General features: G+C 45.5%; 1 long non-coding RNA gene across 1 annotated transcript; it reads right to left on the bottom strand.

Annotated features, from left to right (window-relative positions):
* Positions 1–557: 557 nt before the first annotated feature.
* Positions 558–19,061, bottom strand: LOC149746863 (uncharacterized). The gene is made up of 3 exons (XR_016388699.1): positions 15,067–19,061; positions 6,593–12,042; positions 558–2,933 (listed from the first exon to the last, which is right to left on the bottom strand). It is a non-coding gene; the product is annotated as an uncharacterized LOC149746863 (long non-coding RNA).
* Positions 19,062–21,195: the final 2,134 nt, after the last annotated feature.

Below are 21,195 nucleotides of genomic sequence, written 5' to 3'. Positions count from 1 at the left end.
CCCTTGCTGCTTTTAATATGTTTTCTTTGTTTTTAATTTTTGACAGTTTGATTAATATGTGTCTTGGCGTATTTCTCCTTGGATTTATCCTGTGTGGGACTCTCTGTGCTTCCTGGACTTAACTATTTCCTTTCCCATATTAGGGAAGTTTTCAACTATAATCTCTTCAAATATTTTCTCAGTCCCTTTCTTTTTCTCTTCTTCTTCTGGAACCCCTATAATTCGAATGTTGGTGTGTTTAATGTTGTCCCAGAGGTCTCTGAGACTGTCCTCAGTTCTTTTCATTCTTTTTTCTTTATTCTGCTCTGTAGTAGTTATTTCCACTATTTTATCTTCCAGGTCACTTATCCGTTCTTCTGCCTCAGTTATTCTGCTATTGATCCCATCTAGAGTATTTTTCATTTCATTTATTGTGTTGTTCATCATTGTTTGTTTCATCTTTAGTTCTTCTTGGTCCTTGTTAAATGTTTCTTGCATTTTGTCTATTCTCTTTCCAAGATTTTGGGTCATCTTTACTATCATTATTCTGAATTCTTTTTCAGGTAGACTGCCTATTTCATCTTCATTTGTTAGGTCTGGTGGGTTTTTATCTTGCTCCTTCATCTGCTGTGTGTTTTTCTGTCTTCTCATTTTGCTTATCTCACTGTGTTTGGGGTCTCCTTTTTGCAGGCTGCAGGTTCGTAGTTCCCGTTGTTTTTGGTGTCTGTCCCCAGTGGCTAAGGTTGGTTCAGTGGGTTGTGTAGGCTTCCTGGTGGAGGGGACTAGTGCCTGTGTTCTGATGGATGAGGCTGGATCTTGTCTTTCTGGTGGGCAGGTCCACGTCTGGTGGTGCTTTTTGGGGTGTCTGTGGACTTATTATGATTTTAGGTAGCCTTTCTGCTAATGGGTGGGGTTGCGTTCCTGTCTTGCTAGTTGTTTGGCATACGGTGTCCAGCACTGTAGCTTGCTGGTCGTTGAGTGAAGCTGGGTGCTGGTGTTGAGATAGAGATGTCTGGGAGACTTTCGCTGTTTCATATTATGTGGAGCTGGGAGGTCTCTTGTGGACCAGTGTCCTGAAGTTGGCTCTGCCACCTCAGAGGCACAGCACTGACTCCTGGCTGCAGCACCAAGAGCCTTTCATCCACACGGCTCAGAATAAAAGGGAGAAAAAGTAGAAAGAAAGAATTAGTAGAAGTAGAAAGAAAGAAAGAAAGAAGGAAGAAGGAAGGAAGGAAAGAAGGGAGGGAGGGAGGGAGGAAGGAAGGAGGGAAAGAAGGAAAAAAGAAAGAACATAAAGTAAAATAAAATAAAGATAAAATATAATAAACTTATTAAAATAAAAATTAACTATTAAGAAAAAAAATTTTAAAAAAAACGGAGGGATAGAACCCTAGGACAATTGGTGGAAGCAAAGCTATACAGACAAAATCTCACACAGAAGCATACACATACACACTCACAAAAAGAGGAAAAGGGAAAAAATCATAAATCTTGCTCTTAAAGTCCACCTCCTCAATTTGGGATGACTCGTTGTCTATTCAGGTATTCCACAGATCTGCATGTACATCAAGTTGATTGTGGAGCTTTAATCCGCTGCTTCTGAGGCTGCTGGAAGAGACTTCCCTTTCTCTTCTTTGTTCTCACAGCTCCCAGGGGCTCAGTTTTGGATTTGGCCCCGCCTCTGCGTGTCGGTCGCCGGAGGGCGTCTGTTCTTTGCTCAGACAGGACGGGGTTAAAGGAGCCGCTGATTCGGGGGCTCTGGCTCACTCAGGCCGGGGGGAGGGAGGGGCACGGGGTGCGGGTGGAGCCTGTGACGGCAGAGGCCGGCTTGATGTTGCAGCAGCCTGAGGCGCGCCGTGCGTTCTCCCGCGGAAGTTGTCCCTGGATCCCGGGACCCTGGCAGTGGCGGGCTGCACAGGCTCCCCGGAAGCGGGGTGTGGATAGTGACCTGTGCTCGCACACAGGCTTCTTAGTGGCGGCAGCAGCAGCCTTAGCGTCTCATGCCCGTCTCTGGGGTCCGCGCTTTTAGCCGCGGCTCGCGCCCGTCTCTGGAGCACCTTTAAGCAGGGCTGTTAATCCCCTCTCCTCGCGCACCAGGAAACAAAAGAGGGCAGAAAAAACCTCTTGCCTCGAGGCTTCCCTGGTGGCGCAGTGGTTGGGCGTCCGCCTGCTGATGCAGGGAACGCGGGTTCATGCCCCGGTCTGGGAGGAGCCCACGTGCCGCGGAGCGGCTGGGCCCGTGAGCCATGGCTGCTGCGCCTGCGCGTCCGGGGCCTGTGCTCCGCGGCGGGAGAGGCCGCAACGCGTTCCCCAAAATAAATAAATAAACATAAAAAATTAAAAAAACAAAAACAGTCTCTTGCCTCTTAGGCAGGTCCAGACTTTTCCCCCGACTCCCTCCCGGCTAGCTGTGGCGCACTAAAACCCTGCAGGCTGTGTTCACGCCACCAACCCCAGTCCTCTCCCTGCGCTCCGACCGAAGCCCGAGCCTCAGCTCCCAGCCCCGCCCGCCCCGGCGGACGAGGAGACAAGCCTCTCGGGCTGGTGAGGGCCGGCCGATCCTCTGTGCGGGAATCTGCCCGCTTTGTCCTCCGCACCCCTGTTGCTGTGCTCTCCTCCGCGGCTCCGAAGCTTCCCCCCTCTGCCACCCGCAGTCTCCGCCCGCGAAGGGCCTTCCTAGTGTGTGGGAACCTTTCCTCCTTCACGGCTCCCTCCCACTGGTGCAGGTCCCGTCCCTATCCCTTTGTCTCTGTTTATTCTTTTTTCTTTTCCCCTACCCAGGTACGTCGGGAGTTTCTTGCCTTTTGGGAGGTCTGAGGTCTTCTGCCAGCGTTCAGTAGGTGTTCTGTAGGAGTTGTTCCACGTGTAGAAGTATTTCTGGTGTATCTGTGGGGAGGAAGGTGATCTCCGCGTCTTACTCTTCCGCCATCTTCCCTTCGTCATCTCCAGCTCAGCTTTTAAAGACACATGACAAAAATTAGGACACTTTGAGAGTGAAAGGGTGCTGTTAATAACACTGGACAGGACGTATAAACTGGAACAGTTCCAGGCAGAGTGGCACATATGGCCACCCTACTTTGGTTTAAATTTTGATAGAAAAGGGGGGGGAAGACCTAGATAAAATTTCAGGGTATGGATATGGAAAGTAATCTTGTGTTATATAGTCGGAAGAACCATAGTGAAGACGAGGATGTGAATAAATATACTCAGGGAACTTCTCCTATATAGGGTAGAAATTCCTGGAGATGAGGTTCCCCTCATTGTGGCAGTTCTGGATGTGCAAATTGCCCACTTAAAGTGTAGCAGTTTCCTAATTAACAAATTACCACAAACTTGATGGCTTAAAACAATAGGAATTGATCCTGTCACAGTTCTGGAGGCTAGAAGCCCAAAATCAAAGTGCCCCTAGGCTCTAGTGATGAAGACTCTAGGGGAGAGTCCTTCCTTGCTTCTTGCAGCCTCTAGTGGTTCCAGGCAGTCATTGGCTTGTGGCTGCATCGCTCCAAAATTTGCTTCTGCCTTCACATGGCCTTCCCTTCTTTTCTGTCCATGTCGTGTCCTCTTCTGTCTCTTATAAAGACACTTGTCATTGGATTTAGGACCCACCCTGCTAATTCAGTATATCTCATTTTGACATCCTTAATTTAATTACATCGGCAAAGACCCTTTTTCCAAATAAGGTCACATTCACAGGCTCCAGATGGACATTTCTTTTGGGGAGCCACCATTCAATCCACCACAGCAAGTATGGACCTCAGAGTCAGCGTCACCTAAAACAATATGGCCTGAAGATGAGGGAGTGCTCAAGAATCCATTTTCAGGCACCACATGTCAGATTCTATGTTGCCAGTAGTAGGAAACCCATCTAAAATTGGCCTAAACAATAAATCAAACTCACGGGCTCATGAAAAGTCAAGACAGAGGGCTAGCTTCAGGTGAGGCTTGAATCAGCAGCTCAATCATGTTTCATTCCAAGCCTCCAGTTTGCCCTCTGTAGAGTTGCTTCCTCATAAAGCTAGCTTTTTACTTGTGTTCCGACAGTGGCAGCCTGTAGCTCCTGGGGCTGCAAGTAGTCTTGTCCAGGATCTCCAGGAAAGGAGAGTCCACTTTTCAGTAATGCAAACTGAATCACTGGAATTAAACCTTTTTGGCTTTCATTGGTCTGACTTGGCTTAAGGTGACAGGATACTCTGATTGGCTTAAGTCAATTGGGACTCACCTCTAGAGTTGGGATGGGGTCAATCCAACTCAAACCTCATGGCTGGGACTTAAGATACTATTAACAAGAAGGAAAGTAATGAAGATTCTGGAGACAAAACCAGCCTCACAGAACCATTACAGGTATCAAAGAACGAAAATGAAAAACTAATATTTTCTGAGTGCTTATCACGCACCATGCACTACACATGAATTAGATCATATGTTTGCAACAGCTATAAGAGGTACTATAATGATCCCCATTTTACAGATCAGGAAACAAAGACATGAGGTGTTAAGTAGCTTACTCACAGTCACACAGCTAGTAAGTGTATCATTCTGAAGGCACCGAGGACTGTCATGATTAAAATTTATCTTAGAAATATCATTCTGGCAGTACCATGGAGAAAGAATCGGAAGGACAAGAGGGGCTGTTGGGAGCCCAGTAATCCATATAAGCAGCAATGAGGACCTGAACCAGCGCATGGCAGCAAGGAAAGGGAGAAGTAACCAGTGTGAGAAATACCAAGGAAGTAGAATCAGTGGACTTGGTAACTGCATGTGAAGGGACAGTATAGGAATCATTGATGAGCCCCAGGTCTCCAACTTGAGTGAGTCAGCTAATTCACTGACATTAACTGAGATTGAATAATATTATAGCTTATATTTATAGAGGGCTTACTTTGTACCAAGCACTTCAAAGTTCATTGTTCATTTCATCTTTGCAACATTCTTCTAATGCTAAATGACAAACAACCACAAAATCTCGGTAGCACTCATCAATAAGCATTTATTTAGCCAGTGTGTGTCTGTGAGTAGGAGACAGAGGTCAGCTAAGGCACAGCTGAGGAAGTTAGGCTCTGCCTCACCTGTCTCTCATCCTCCTCTTGGGACCAGCAGGTGAAACAGACCTCTTTTACCAGATAACAACACTTATTGCAAAGATGTACCTAAACTAAGATAGTGTGATATTGGCTTAGGGACAGATAAATAAAGCAAGGGAAGTTTTCCCAAAAAAGGGTTGGTAAGGGCATGAAGAAATGGAAACTTTGTTATTGTGATTGGCACTGTAAATCAATACAACCATTTTAGAGAATGATTTGGCAATATCTAGTAAAGTTAAAGGTGTCTATAACCTATGACCCACCAATTCCAATTATTCTTACAATTCAGTAGTTAGAGTCAAAGAGCTAGTCCTACACGTATCAATATTTTAAAATCTCAAAAATAATATTATTGAGCGAAGAAAGCAATTTACAGAATGATCAGTGTCGTAGTATATCATTTTTATACTGCCAAAATAGTTCAAAACAGCACTAAGTCTTGATTATGGATTCATACATATGTAGTCAATGTTTAAGAATATTGAAGATGATAAACATAAAAATTCAAGATAGTGAAGAGAGAGAGGAATGAGATTGTGGAGCCCCTGCCCCCAAGGAATCTTCAACCGTATCTGTAATTTACTTCTTAAGAAAAATAATCTGGGAACAATATAGCAAAATGTTAACATGTGACAAAGCCGGGTGACAGAGGACAGACGTTTGTTATATTAGTCCCTCTACTTTACCGTAAGCGTAAAATATTCACAGTATATTTTTGAGATCTTTGGCAAGACAGGACCGGGAAATATGCATTTTATTCTGCCCTCATAGCAGGCGTGCCAGAAACTTGCTCTAAACTCAGGAGATGGAGCTTTCAGGAGAGGGTGATTTCAGAAGGTATTTCTTGCGAGACAGCAAGCTCGCTGCGGTGCTTTTGTCCCCATGGAGAGCACTAAATTGACACTCTGAGCAGTGAGTTGACACTGCATCTCTATAGTTTAAAAATGCACACATCTAAATCTGCAAGGGATTTAGGACAGTGGGTGAGAGCTCCAGCCCGGTAGTGCCACACGCCTAAAGGAAGACAAACGGCCTAAAGTTAATTGTGAGAAAAACTAACTTGCTGAAAGCTGGGTTCCTCCCTGGACGAACCCCCAGCTATCACTGAGAACCAGCGGGAGCATCAAGATGGGGGCCAGAGGGACTGCCCCCCACTCCTTGCTACAAATGAGGGTCTTCAGTCAAGTACCCACAGGCTCCTGAAGAAGCCCCGTGGGGGACATTGCAAATGTCCCTTTAACAGCTTCAGCGATCTCCAGGGCGTCCCAGACTCGTGTTCCGTCTTGGAACGTAGCTGAGACTGGGGGCCAAGAACTGGGATTGCATAGAGCCCGCTCCTGCCCTTAAATATGGGCCAGTTGTATGGTTTAAGGCAGGCGTCCCCACTCCCGGGGCTACAGACCCCTACCGTCCGGGGCCTGTTAGGAGCTGGGCCACACAGCAGGAGGTGAGCAGCGGGCGAGCGAGTGAAGTTTCATCTGCCGCTCCCCATCGCTCGCATTACTGCCTGCACCATCCCCTCACCACCTTACCTGAAAAATTGTCTTCCACGAAACTGGTCCCTGGTGCTGAAAAGGCTGGGGACCGCCGGAAACTTTAAGGTATTCCACTCTCCATCCTGAGAACAAACAGGATATTTAAGATTTCATTCATTCAGTAAAATTTGGAATGGTGAGCATCTCTTTTGTGCCAGGCACTGGGCTGGACTGCACAGCCAAGGATGAGCAAGTTGGGCCCTCAGGGAGCTCATCGTCCAGTGCGGGAGGCAAACAAACGGGTAAAATGCAGTAAGAGAAATGATCCGGTGGTAGCTGTGACAGAGTCCCCTGGGAGCAGAGCGTAAGAGTGCATGGAACACGGATGGTGGCCATTGGGGTTCCGCAGAGGAAGCACGGTCTGAGCTGATGACAAGTGGCTGGTAGGGCATGAGCAAAACCTGGGCACGTGAGAGAGCAAGGTGAGCTGGGACCCTGCTGCCCTTGAAAGAAGAAAGAGAGACAAGAGGGATTCCCAAAGCTTTCGTGGCAAGCAGTACTGTACTCTAACAACCACGAGCTGAAGCCTGTTTGGGCTGGAGAGTTCTAACTGTGGAGGCTTCCATCTTCGAACAGTGAATGCCTCGGTTTGTACTTAGTCATGGAGGGCCAGCGGCCAACACCTGTTTGATGGAATTGTTTATCCTTTCGTCCCTCCCCCTTCCGTGTAACCTCAGGAGACACCTTAGCTCCTGGAATGTCCAGCCAGGCAGTTTGTTCACCAAGCGGTCTGGATGTACCTGGGAGGAGAAGAGGCAGGAGAGAACCTTCCAGAGCATTCAGGAGTCCTGCCGGCCACCTCAGACTTCCTGCGTGCTGTGGAGTTAGAATGCTGAGATCTGAATGCTGTCTCTGGCTTCTAGCTGTGTGCCTGGAGACAAATTATGTAACCTCTCTGAGCCTTAGTTCTCTTTTTGTCAAGTGGGACTATTAATAATTGGGTGGCTGTAAGGACTAAACGAAATAAAGCATGTAAGGCAGAGAGCACTGTGCATATTAAACACTTAATAAATGTTCATTATCATTATTGTTGTTAATATTGGGTCCACGCTTCTGATACCTTTTTAAAAAATTCCATGCCTTTTCAATGCTTTTTCACTCTGTCTTCTGCATACAGCCACTAGATAGACCCCATCCAGCTTTGCTTCCTGTGTTTGTATTATGAAAAAAGTACGCATATTGGATATTCTTTCTCAAACCAGGGCTGCTCCCCTGGAGTTCCTGATGCCAGTCTCCCACCTTCACCCCCACCACTGGTTGAGAAACCCCGATGGGGTCACTGTAGGCTTTTAAGCAGGGGAGACACACAACTAGATGAGGCTGCTTGCAGTATCACTTAATTATCTTGGGATCAGTATTGTAACATGTGTCTGAAATAGTTTATATGCTCTTGTGTCTTCATTGGTCAACTGCCTGAATTTATTTCTGGGGAGATTACACTCAAGATTCCCGTGTCTGTTGTACTACTTTGGGTCCAGGGACGTTATATTTTACACGTTGTTGAAAGAAGCCCTTGCCGTTTTCTGGGCTAACACTACCTGGATGAGTCAGATATTTGCTTCCAAGCACCGCGGCCTCTGCAAGCCCTCTAAGGGTCAGGCTGCTCTTCTCTCCGAGGGTCCCCGGCTCGGCTGCCACCTAATGGTGAGTTTTGTGAGTAAAAAATGGCTCTTGAGAAACACTTCAAGTGCGCCCTTGGAAATAGACCCTCTGTGGCTGTGAGTCATTCCGGATGACGGCTCAAAAGATATTTACTCATCTTTTAAAAGATGACTAACCGGCTGCTGGCCGACTGGAGGCTGTCTTTGAAAAACAATCCGATTTTGTTTTCTTCAAATATGAATTTCAGGATTTTCTAAACAATTAATGATTTTTCTCTTCAAAATCCACCCTGGCAGAGAAAGGACTAGGCCAGCATTGGGGGAGGGGAGGGTGTATTGCTAATGTTTGTCAAGCCTTTAGAAAGTGCTGAGTTCTGTTGTAAGCACTAAGAACATCTCACTTAATCCTTATTTCAATCCTGAGGTTAAGTACTGTAATAAAAACAAAGCTAACAATTATTATTTACTGTCATTGTTGTGGTTGTTATTTTATAAATGAGGCAGTTAAGGTTTAGGGAAGTCTAACATCACTTAGCTAGTAAGTGGCAGGACTGGGATACTAACACAGGCCCGTCAGGCACCAGTAGCTGCGTTCTTGACCATTCTACTCCTTAATGATGTCTTCACTTCTCTGCACCTGCCAGCTTCCAACATCAGCTCATCCCGCAAATATTTGTCAAGGCCCTAAATGTGCATTCTATTGAATATTGGTTATCAGCTATGATCCAGACACAGACTGTTCCCTCATGGAGAAAAGAGAAAATGTGATATAGATTGATAAATGCTGTAGTGAGGTAAGTACAGGGTGCTGGGAGCCAATATATATGAGTAGCTTGTGGTATAACCTGGGGGCAATCAGGATAGACTTCCTGGAGGAAGTGACCAAGTTAATTCCTATTGGATGAATGGGAATTAGGCAGGCACAAGGAAGGAGGGAATTAGAGAACGACGTTTCAGACAAAATAAGCAGAAAACATGAGTGACCAGAGGTCCCATGTGCTGAGCACTGGGGAAACGCTCTTATAGAGAGTTTCAGGGAGGGACCAAGGAGTTGGCTCATTTGGGGGCTGACTTTTGTTTTCTGTGTCTGGCAGGATGCTGGCAGCCTCATTCTGAAAGGAATACCGCTTTGCAGAGGAAAAGCTCTGAGAGAGAGGTAAGAAGAAAGCCTTTTCTTCCCCCTTGTGGACTGAAATGGATGTGTAAATGCTATCCTGGCCCTCACCAGAAGCTCTGAGAAGCCTGATAAAGATGCTCTGTGATAAAGCTCCAGGGTCAGCCACCGTGAACCTGGTGGACTGGCCCATGTTGTGTGGTCGAGATCCCATGTTACACCCTGGTGCAACCTCAAAGCCAAAGTTTGGGAGGATGAATCTTGTTTTCCTATTAAACATAACTGCAGAGAAGAAGGAAACCACTGTGATGGAATGGACGGAAGAGAGGGCTCCCTGTTGTTGCTGCTAGTGCCTGCCATGGATGGTGAGAAAGAACTACAGGCTCTTCTCTAAAAGGTGAGACCTTGGGAAGACCACCTTTCCCGCTCTTTCTCCATGGTACTGCTCCCCACCCCCCAAGTGGTCTTCAGCACAACTCTGTTAGTTGGATGCTTATTGGGCAAAGCCACATTGCCAAATTATGAGTAAACCATAAGGAAGGTAATTTATAGGTATGCAATGTATTTTAGTCAACCAGATTTGGCTTCACACAATGATTGGGCTGTTGCCTGGTCAATTTGTCTCTCTTCTGTTTACTACCTGCCTAGTTGTGTCACTTCACCTTGGTGACACTTTGGACCTTCTCGTTAGACATTCCAGACTTAACCCTTTGATTCAGGTTTAAATGGTTGTTCAATGGCCTCCTGAATCCCAGCCTCCTGTTTTTTCCGTATTTTGCTGTGTCTCTTAACCAGATCTCCCCTCCCAGGCCCTTTCTCTTCTCATGAAGAATTTCTCTCTCAGTGATTGCATTTCCTTTAAGTCTCTGTAGCAGCAATTGGAACCTTCCGGTCTTAATGGCAGTGACGGGGCCATAGTTGTAAGTCCAAAACAGGTGAATTTGCTATGGCAACTTGCTCTGAAATGGGAGGACTTGGCACCAATTTTTCTATTTGTGAATCATATTTAGCATCCTGTTAAACCACTTTCATAGTGCAGTGGTTAGGAACATTGAATAATCTTGGACAGTTTACTTAACCTCTTCATGCCTTACTTTCTTCATCTGTAAACTGTGCTGTGAACAGTGCCTGGCCCAGAGTAAGCACTACTGAGCCTTTTTTGGGGGGCGTGGGAGTGGGGCCCACGCCTTGCAGCATGTGGGATCTTAGTTCCCTGACCAGGGATCGAACCCATGCCGCCTGCAGTGGAAGCACGGAGACCACTGAGCCTTTGCCACTGTTCCCTTTTCTGATTACTTCCTGTGGTCCCTCCAACTCTGATCAAATCATCATTTAATTCCCCCGTGTCGTATTTAGACAACATTTGCCTACAGAAACGAGTAGCTGAGGGGTTCACAATGTTCATTCTGGAGTGACATTCCTCACAGTGACTCCCCCCAGCTCAAGAAAGCCCATATCACAGAAGGAAAGACTCTGTTCACACCAGCTCCCAGCTCACTCCTCCTACCCCTCAAAATCATGCTCTAGCTTTCTCTAGGGCCCCCTTCCAAATGCCCAGCTGTGGACTGTTCTACTTACTGTGCCTGTTTTCTCTTCTAGTATTAGTTCTGAACTCTCTCAAGTACTCTTGAGTAGCAGGTCTCACTAATTTCTATTAGATAGCTTTATATTAAAATTTGTAACATGCTCGTGGAGACCAATGTTCTATTGTGTGCTATTTTACACTTTTTGGTCTTGGAGTCTGCTCCATTCCTCTGTGGGTTTCTGTGTGGAGTTTGGATAGATGTCTACCTTGGTGTTTTCAATATATTCCATAAGCCTGAAGAAAAACCTGACAAGACACTGCACACCCATCATTTCCTTCTCTTCAGGAATTGCTCTGTGCAATAATAAAATGCTATTCCTTTTAGTGATTTGTTTGTGACAAAAGAGCCAAAAATTACATCCTGCTGGAGAAAGATCATACTTGCCTTTAAAAACAAAATTCTATTTCTTTCAGATATAATATAATTTGATTTGTCATCTTCTTCATGGATTTACATTTTCTTTGTTTTTCTGAATTCTATCATGTTTTATCGTGGAGGAGATGAGACTTCAAGGCAAAAACTCTCAATACTTGAGGTCAGTTTTACTTTTATCTTTGCAAAGGTGTAAGGGAAAAAATGACCTTTCCTGGTGTTAGCTCCTCTGCCCTGTGGTAGAGACCACAATAGACTTAACTGGAAGCTGTGTCTTAGTGGCTTTGCAGTTGGGAAATGTTAAGGGTGAGTTTACTGCCACCACTGTTGGCAATAAGAAGAAATACTGAGCTATTAAGAAGAGTACATTAGCACAGTGGATGTGACACCTGAGCAAGTTGCCATAGTGTACTTTCTAGGACTGAGTCCCCTGGTCATTGAGCAATTTCAAATTCATATACACTACCTTACCATAGTTGGATGGGAAACTGGGAATCTCATATAGGGCTTCCTCAGTAAAAAGGCTCATGTGTCTCCTGCTTGTGAGATCCCAGGCCTCCATGTCTCACTCTGAGCTGGTAGTGGCCCTGGGTACTCCTTGATAACACTATGAAGTAAGGTAGAGGCCATCTGGGGTACCTCTGCACATTCCTCTCAGGGACGCTTTGCCCCATTCTGGGCTTGCTTCTCCTGCGGTATCTCTAACTGCCTGGAGCCCTTTGCTGTTGGGTCTTGCCCTTGGCAGCTCTTACTTCTTTTCCTTCTTTCTTGCTGCTGTGGAGAGAAAAGATAAATACATAACATTTGCTTTTGACACCTAATTCCATTTCAAAACCCTGTGTCTCTGTACTTATCATCTGTATCAATGATTTTAAAATTACTTTATTGGATTTTTTCCAATAAAATTAAACATCTATATGGCTTGTATGCTGAAAACTACAAAATACTGATGAAAGAAATGAAGGAAGATCTAAATAAATGGAGAGACATACCATGTTCATGGATTGGAAGACTTGGTATAATTAAAATGTCAGTTCTCCTCACGCTGACTTATAGGTTTAATGCAATTCCTATCAAAATCCCAGCAAGATTTTTCTTGTAGATATAGGCAAGTTGATTTTAAAATTGATATGGAAAGACAAAAGAATTAGAATAGCTAAAACAGTTTTGAAAAAGAATAAAGTGACTATATACTCAACTTCAGCTATCCCTTCCACACAAATGCCACCCAAATCACGTCTGCAGCCTGGAATTCATTCTCAGTCACTTTCTCAAATCTCCAGTGTCTTGCTGGCCATTTCACCTCTCACTTGGGGTGTCTCACCAGACCTCAAATTTAACTTGTTTAAGCCAACAATACAAACAAGCTCCAGATTTTCCACCCTCACCGTATGATGTCATTGCTCCTCCTGCTGTTTCTTTAAGCACACTATCTGCTTGCTCTCCAACTTGTATTTATTTGTTGCTTATTCTTCTCTCCCTCTGGGGTCATCCTAGTTTGGGTTCTTATGATTTCATATCAGCTCTTTGTAATAGTCCCCAAACTACTCCCCCACCTTGTATCCCTTCTTTTTCTCCTTAATGACAACCTCCTCCAAACACCACCATCAATATAACTCTTAAAACACCACTTTCACTATGCCATTTGCCTGCTCAAAAATTTTCAGTGACTTCACTATCAAAAGGAATAAGCCCGAACTCCTCAACTTAGAACACATAACTTGTATAGACGTGTAATAATAAGTTGAACGATGCTATCCATTTGATTATGCACCACAGAAATCCAGCAATAATTTGTCCTTTTCTTTTCTTTTCTTTTCTTTTTTTTTTTTTGTGGCACGCGGACTTCTCACTGTTGTGGCCTCTCCCGTTGCGGAGCACAGGCTCCGGACGCACAGGCTCAGCGGCCATGGCCCACGGGCCCAGACGCTCCGCGGCATGTGGGATCTTCCCGGACTGGGGCACGAACCCGTGTCCCCTGCATCAGCAGGTGGACTCTCAACCACTGCGCCACCACGGAAGCCCTGTCCTTTTCTTTTGAAGCACTTTCTAGCACCACCCTCAGGCCTGTCTGGGAATAAGTGCTGCTATACATGTTGACTCACAAAAATAAAACATGACACTGCAAGCTGGGCCACCAGACACCCAGGTGGAGCCCTGAGGACATAGTCGGCTCTGAAGGCAGTGTGTCCCTGAGCAGGAGATGTGAAATGGCCAGGACGGGCGTGAAAGCATTCGCAGACCTGGGCTTCCTCTGAGGCAACCGGAAGCCAAATCTGAAAAAGCCCTTGGAAAGCTTCCCCAGACAAGGAAGGTCAGGAATAGGCTGCACAGAATGGGAAGTGCCTCTGAAGCTGTATGCGGGTAGATGCTGGGGGCCACCACTTCTGCTCTAGTCCCCCAGCTCCACCTTCTGGATCCTCACGGAGTCGAAAGGAAAAGCACTGTCTCTCTTCTACCCTCTCCCATCCACTAAAGCAACGCTCTTAGTGTTCATCTGTTTGCCACATATTCTTGAGCTGCGTTCTACTAGCGGATCCTCTTCCCTCCAGAGAATTTGCCAGTCTGGCTTGGCATCCCGAGCAGTTTTACGAGAAGTATGTATAGCCTTTTAGGAGGCAAACAAGTGCAAGAAGGAAAAACACAGATTGCTTTATGGAGTGATTGGCCAAGTGGATATAGTTAGCAGCTATCAAACCCTTGAAATATGAAAATTAATTAAATTCAGCTTTATGAATGAGAATAATCACTTCAACAAGCTAATACGATAAATAACCCCTTACATAAGGAAAACAAACATTTCAGTGCTGCAGGTGCCATATTTTGAGAATTGTTGAAATGCAAAAAAATCCAAGTTTTGAAGTGAGTGGCACTGATGATAATGAAGTGAGCCCTGAAGTTCCCACCAGCAGTGGGCGTACTCTGATCCCCAGAGGAATGTACTTCTCCCAGTATTCATTTCCTCTTGCTGCTGAAACAAATTACCATGAACCTAGTGGCTTCAAGTGATACACATCTTTGTTGTCTTTCAGGTCTGTAGATCAGAAGTCCGATATGGGTCTCATTGGGCTAAAATCAAGGTGTTGACAGGGCGGTGATCCTTTTGGAGATTCGAGGAGAGAATCCATTCCCTTGCCTTTTCCAGCTTCTAGAAGCCACCTACATTCCGTGGCGAATGGCCCCCTCCTCCATCTTCAGAGCCAGCATCGGAATAGCTTCAAATCTCTCTCTTCCTCTGACCCTTGCTTTCAGTTTAGCACACATGCATTTCTCTTACATACATTTGTCAAAACCCATAGAACGTGCAGCACCAAGAGTGAACCCTCAGGTAAACTATGGACTTGGGATGGTAATGATGTGTTGATGTAGATTCATCGATTGTAACAAGTGTACCATCTGGTGGGAGGTGTTGATGGTGGGAAGGCTGTGGATATCTGGGGAAAGGGAGTATATAGGATATTTCTGTACTTTCTGCTCAGTATTGCTCTGAACCCCACAACAGCCAAAACAAAAATAAAATCTTGGGCATTCCCTGGTCGTCCAGTGGTTAGGACTCCGAGCTTCCACTGCAGGGTGCATGGCCTCAATCCCTGCCCGGGGAACTAAGATCCCACAAGCCATGCGGCACGTCTAAAAATATGCATATATATATATATATATATATATATATATAATTATATATATATATATAATTTATATATATAAATATATATATATAATTTTTTAAAAAGTCTTTTAAGGGAAGAATGAGCTGTGTAATGTTTGTGAAAAGGTTAGGAACTACTGCATTAAACCTACCTTATTTCAACCTTACATCCTGAGAGCTGCACACATTCCTGCCCCTGGTGGGAGGAAACCAGGGTGTGGTGACGTTTCATGCAGCTCAGGGTCACCTTCAGCGTCAGCGTAGAGCAGAAGTGGGCAACCAGAAAGCAGCACTGTTTAGCCCTGTGCCAATTACTTCTGCACTGTGCCACTTCAAGCTCACAGTAACCCTACAAGAGAAATATTAACATTTCCATTTTTAAAGTGAGAAAAGTGGGGCTCAGGAAGGTTAAGTAATTTGCCAAGCTACAGGTTGAAGGGCCTGGATTCAAAACTATGTTTGTGTGGGCTCAAAGCTCATGCCAGGCTTCCTCCTCAAGTCACAAGAGAGGAAAAGGTGGTTCTTTGTGTGTGTTCTGAGCTCTGGATGTGGAAAACAGGCAGAAAAATGGACCTGCAAACCAGGAGTGGTCCCAAGGGCTGGTTCACCGGTGAAGGTAGCCTCTCATATTCATATAAAAGCCTGGTTGCCACTGGAGGAATTCCCAACCCTTGGAAGATGCCACTGGTCCCCGTGGGCTCTCACAGGAAAGAGGAACCTGGTCTAAGGCCACCAGACCTGACCAAGCCATGCTGGAGCGGAGAGGGGCCGGCAGAGGGCGCTGTGCAGACATGGTGGGCTCATGTCTTACCATAGAACTCTGCCTGGCGAAGGCCGAGCAAGTTTTGAGGGCCAGGGATGGGGAGGTCATTTTGAGCTAAATTTGTTTCTTTCCCTTGAGACAAAGTAACACAGCATACTTTTCAGAAAGCTTTGGAGAGTGAATTTTGCCTCTTGCAAAATCACCAATTGTTGTGGGTTTCTTTCTCTTACATAAGACTTCCTTTTGCCGCAATGGATGTCGAGGAGACACTGTAGAAAAGCGGGTAGAATAAAGTGGGCATGCCCCATCCCAGATCTGCCTCTTGTCAGAGGTGTGGGTTTTCTCTGAAACTCGTTTGTGTTTTTGGATGCTGGAAATCGAAGGCTTTATCTTACAGGTTTGTTCTGAAGACTAAAGAAAAGACACAGAAAAGGTAAGTACACAGTCTCACTCAGCTTGCAATCATTTTGGTCTTATGATCTATTTACAGTCTTAAAAATTATTGAAGACTCAAAGAGCTTTTTTTTTTTTTTTGGCCGTGCAGCTTGCACGGATCTTAGTTACCTGACCAGGGGCTGAACCCAGGCCCACAGCAGTGAAAGTGCCGAGTTCTAACGACTGGACCACCAGGGAATTCCCTCAAAGTGCTTTTGTTTAAGTGGGTTCTATCATATTTACTACATTAAAAACGAAGATTTACTTTTCAATTAAATTTCTCATTAAAATATCTATTTCGTTAGGAAAAAAATATTACTTAGCAAGAAAAGTTGTAAAGCAACTATACTGCAATTTAAAAAAGAGTAACCAAAAATATGTATCAATTAGCCCATCACAGGCTAACTTAAAAACATGTTTTTATGAAAAATAACTGTATTTTCAAAATAAAAAGTATTTAGTTAGAAGAGTGACAGTGCATCTTTGCAAACCTCTTTAATGTCTGACGTTCGCGCATATGTTCTACATGCAAACTGTTGTGATATCACACATCAGTAGCCTCTAGAAAACTCTATTGTACACTCATGGAAGAATGGGAGTGAAAAATGCAAATAACATCCTTGCGTTCTATGGGAATAGTTTTGATCCAGGCATTCAGTAAGTGAGAGCGATTACACTGTTCCCCGAGAGAGTTCATACCAATTTTGGGTGGCTACTCCAGCCTGTGACATAGGACGCTCTGTGTGCACAGGAGGTAAGCTGGTCCTTGGAGAAACCCATGAGGCTTATGAGAGGTTTTACTCAGCATGCAAAGAGTCTGATGAGAAATCAAGTCATTGACGAGATGACTCAGACCTTGCACAGTTAGAACAAGCCTGAGCTCATGGTGCTTCCAGTGAGTGCCGAGTTGATATCTATTTTGAACATACAAAATCCAGAAGTCATAAAAAAGAATGAAATTCTGCCGTTTGCAGCAATGTGTTTGGACCTAGAGAATATTAAATTTAGTGAAATAAGTCAGACAGAAAAAGGCAAATACTAAAAATAGAACTACCATATGATTCAGCAATTCTACTCCTGGGTATATATCTGGGAAAAAATGAGACCACTAATTTCAAAAGATACACCTCAGGGCTTCCCTGGTGGCGCAGTGGTTGAGAGCCCGCCTGCCGATGCAGGGGACACGGGTTCGTGCCCCAGTCTGGGAGGATCCCACATGCCGCGGAGCGGCTGGGCCCGTGAGCCATGGCCTCTGAGCCTGCGCGTCCGGAGCCTGTGCTCCGCAACGGGAGAGGCCACAACAGTGAGAGGCCCGCGCACCACACACACACAAAAAAAATACACCTCAATGTTCATAGCAGCACTATTTACAATAGCCAAGACATGGAAGCAACACAAGTGCCCATCAACAGATGATTGGATTAAGAAGATGTGTGTGTGTGTGTGTGTGTGTGTGTATATATATATATATATATACACACAATGAAATATTACTCAGCCATTAAAAAAGAATGAAATACTACCATTTGCAGCAATGTGGATGGATCTACAGAATATTATACTTAGTGAAATAAGTCAGACAGTGTTTACTATATGATATCACTTACATGTGGAATCTAAAAAGTATTACAAAAGAATATATATATGCAAAACAGAAACAGACTCAGATATAGAAAACTAACTAGTGGTTACCAAAGGAGAGAAGAAGAGTGGAAGGGAAAAATTAGGGGTATGTTATTAAGAGATACAAAACTACTACGTATAAAGTAGATAAGCAACAAGGATACATTGTACAGCACAAGGAATTAATAGCCATTATCGTGTAATGATTTTGAATGGAGCATAATCCGTAAAAATACTGAATCGCTATGCTGTATACCTGAAATTAATACAGTATTGTGAACCAACTCCACTTCAACTAAAAACAAAAGTCATGGAAGCCATTCAGAGAGCAACTGGTTAACCAAACATTTTATTTCAAATGAACATAAAATCTGCCTTTCAATGACTTCTAAAATGTCTCATTTCCTTCCTGCTTGGGATGATGAGATGCATTTACTGCGCTTCTGTCTCCTCCCCAGCAGGCATCTGAGCCTGATGAGTCCTGCGTTAATGAGCCTCTGCCTCCTGCTGAGACTTGTGTGACTTCCTTGGGCCCTAACTGCCCTGCATCTGCCCAGGCAGGCATGAGGTCCCCCAGGCTGCCTTCAGCAGAGGGAGAACCAGAGCCAGCGCTTCAGCGGCTGTGCGGGTCGCAGTGACCCTGGGTCTCTGTCAAAGTCTCGGTTACCTCAGTCACCAGATTCCTCTTCCTTCCCTCCTCCCCTTCCCCTGTTCTTCCTCACTCCTGTCCCTCCCATTACAAAGCTCCCTCTCCTTGATTCTTTGGACTCTCTTAGTCCTCTCTGCAACCCTCATTTCTCCCCCTAGGTTCCTCTGTCAGCCTGAATCCTCTTCACTGACTCACGGCTCTCTCCCTGTCCTGTCCCACCTCTCCATTTGGGCCCTTCTTCCTCCCTCTTCTCTCTTCCGTGCCTTTGAGTAGAACTCCCTTCACGTGCCAGGGCCATGCTGGGCTCTTGTACATAATTAAGATGCAATTGGGAATTCCCTGGCAGTCCAGTGGATAGGACTTGTTGCTTTCACTGCTGTGGGCCTGGGCTCAACCCCTGGTCGGGGAATGAAGATCCCACAAGCCCTGCAGAGCAGCCAAAAAAAAAAACCCCAAAACATGCAGTCTACAAAGTAAGTAGCATTTGTACCCATTTTCCGGACCAGAAAACTAAGGCACAAAGGAATTAAGTAACTTGCCCCTGAGACCAGCCTGTGACCCTTCCTCTCCAGACTCTCCATCTCATCACTGTTGCCTCTTTAAGTAGCTTCCTCATTTGGACACTGTCCATCTTCACTGTCTTTCCCATGTGCTACCTTTGATAGGTCTCACCACACACACACCTACCATGTGCCCTCTAAACGCATCTTCCAAAAGACTGCAAATTGATGGAGTCCCTGTGATGTGCCAGGAACTGCTCTAGGGCCCGGGAGAGAGCAGTGAGCAGGGCTTCTCTCACGGAGCTTCCAGTCTCTTCTTTTTTTGCACTGACATTCAGACTCGTTCGGGCCCTTTTGCTTCATCGGCTGTCTTCTGCCTTTGTTCCAGAAACACTTTTATCTTGGGCAGATATGGACTGAACAATGCTTTGCTTTGTGTTGTGTCTTTAGCAAACCCCTTCCAGCCTCTCCTCTCTCAAGGTTACTCGGCTGGCCATTCCCGGGTTGGTCCCCAGCGTTTAAGGCGTCAGCTGGCTCTGAGCCCTCAGCTTTTCCTCATCCATATCTGCACCCCACCCCCATCCGGCCCTACCCCGTACCACTTCATGAGAAAGCCGCCATTTCAGGGAAGCTGGCCTTTCTGGAACCTCACACACACTCCCGGCAGCCCATCCCCCATTGTTTGCTGAAAGCAGGAAGCTGGCGCGGCTGTAGAAGCTGAAGGGTGATGGCAGGTCAGGGCCTGCCTGAGATGCTAGAGCTTGGTGAGGCCAAGGGCAAGCCAGAGGCCTCTGAGAACTAGACCTACGTGAGGAAGAGCCAGGTTAGAGAAGAGGAAACAGGTTAAGTGCTTCATTCATTCATTCATTCAGAATATGTATTCAGTACCTTTTTTGTTTCAGGGATTACTCTAGGCCTGGGCTACAGCTATGAACAGAACCAATGAATCTGCCCTTGTGAAGTTTGCAGTATATTGGGAAAGACAAACCATAAACAAATAAATATATACAAGTGTCAGATGGTGATAAATATTATAAGGAGAAATAAAGCAGCGTCTGGGGACAGAGCTGATGGAAGTGGGGAAAGGGTGCTCTTTTAGATAGTGTTGTCAGAGAAGAGCTCTTCTGGGAGGGGTGGCATTTAAGTGAAGTAATAAAATGAAGTAAGAGAATGGTCCAAGTGAATGCCAGATAGAGAGTACTGCGGACAGAGGAAATAGCTGTTGCAAAACCCCAGAGGTGGGAGTGTGCTTGTTGGCTTTGAGTGGAGGGAAGCAGGAGGACAGCATTGCTGGAGGGAATAAGAGAGAAGGGGGGTCAGGGGTGAGGGTGGGGAGGGACAGGGGAGCCTGAGCCCCAGTCACTAGGGCGCTAGGTCCCAGATACAGTGCTGTTTATACTGCACCATGCTGCCTCTTTAAGGAGTTATCATGAGAGGGAGTCTGGTTTTGAAGATCAGCAAAAATGATGCTTTGGGCTCTCTTGACATTTTCTTTCCTTCAGTTCATTTGCAAACCAACCAACAATCAGAGTGAAGGTTATACACGAGATCAAGAATACAAAGAACAAAGCTTCCTAACACTTCCCTTATTCTTTGCAGAGGCGTACCCCAAGTTCTGAGTTCATGTAGCCCATGTGGAGAGTGGAATCTGCCATCAAGAGGAGCCCAGAACCCTTGGGCTGAGGAGGGTCATGTTGCCTTCGGGGGCTCTGCCTCTAATTTATTGGTGCATTCTCCTATAGACTGAACTGTGTCACCCCCCAAATTCATATGTTCAAGCCCTAACCCCAATGTGACTGTATTTGGAGATAGGACCTTAAGGAGGTAATTAAGATCATAAGGGCGGGGCCCTAACGTGATATGACTGGTGTCCTTATAAGAAGAGGAAGAGATACAAGAGGCTCTCTCTCTCTCTCTCTCTCTGTGCAAACAGAGAAAAGGCCATGTGAGGACACAGTGAGAAGGTAGTGGTCTACAAGTCAGAAGGTGAGGCCTCACCAGAGTGAAAGGTGAAATAAGATGGGGTCGCTCATGTCAAGGGGTTTTCAATGGAGCTAAAGGGACATACAGGAGGTGGGCCTTATGCAGGTCCTCACTCCGGTGGAACTGTGAACTTTTGAACTGGGCCAAGTAGCAAATATTTGGAGAACTCTGCAAGAACACCTGCAACTTGCTCCAGCAATGGGCTTCTGCCTAGTGACAGCCTTAGCAACCAAAGCATGTGTAGCCAAGGCAAGCTTTCGGCTGTCCACACCAATCAAAATTCTTTGTAAACAGCTTATGCAAGCATTTCCTTTTGTCTTTAAAACCT

The sequence above is a fragment of the Delphinapterus leucas genome, chromosome 18 (assembly GCF_059928025.1).
Source record: "Delphinapterus leucas isolate spDelLeu-1000000601 "Yukka" chromosome 18, BTC_Dleu_Yukka2, whole genome shotgun sequence".
NCBI classification, from domain to species: Eukaryota; Metazoa; Chordata; class Mammalia; order Artiodactyla; family Monodontidae; genus Delphinapterus; species Delphinapterus leucas.
The sequence above is the reverse complement of the archived record's forward strand: the minus strand, read 5'-3'. Positions and strand labels throughout refer to the sequence as shown.